Raw genomic sequence first — 690 nt, 5'->3', positions numbered from 1 at the left:
CATTAAAAAACATAAATCCATGTTCTGACACTAGTTCTGAGTCATTGATAAAAATTATGTTATACAACTTTGAGCCCAGTAGACAACCCTGTGACCTTCCTCTTCAGGCTTGCTTTCAAATAAATACGAAAACATAAATAACTTTTTTTTCATCTAGCCATTGAACTATTTCCAAATCTCGTTTGTCACTTTCCACAGCTAATTTGCCCAGTTTACCTTTCTCCATCTCCATCTTTTCTACAAAATTATATCAAAAGGAGTTGTTTAATGTCTTGCTAAAATTATAGTAGCCCGATCAAAAAGGTTTATGAGGTTATTCTGGAATGATTTGTTCTTCAAGTTAGGGAAGTCAAGTAAAATCATTAAGCATTCATTAAGAACCTACTATGTGCAAGGTATTGTTAAGTCTAGATGAATCCTTGTCATCCTAAGCAGTGTATGTGCCCAGGGTGTGCATAATAACTAGCCAACATTTCTGTAACACTTTAAGGTAGCTGCTATTATTATCCCTACTTTACAGATGAGGGAATTAAGATTGAGTATTTTGCCATGGGTCCTACAGCTAGTAAGTGGCTGAGACAGTATTTGACCTAAGTTCTTCCTGATTTCTCCTACACTCTATCCACAGCGTCATCTAGTTGCCTATCAAATGAATATGAAATACATACCAAATGAACAAATATGAATGTT

This window comes from Sarcophilus harrisii, chromosome 4, assembly GCF_902635505.1.
Source record: "Sarcophilus harrisii chromosome 4, mSarHar1.11, whole genome shotgun sequence".
Lineage (NCBI taxonomy): Eukaryota > Metazoa > Chordata > Mammalia > Dasyuromorphia > Dasyuridae > Sarcophilus > Sarcophilus harrisii.
The sequence above is the reverse complement of the archived record's forward strand: the minus strand, read 5'-3'. Positions refer to the sequence as shown.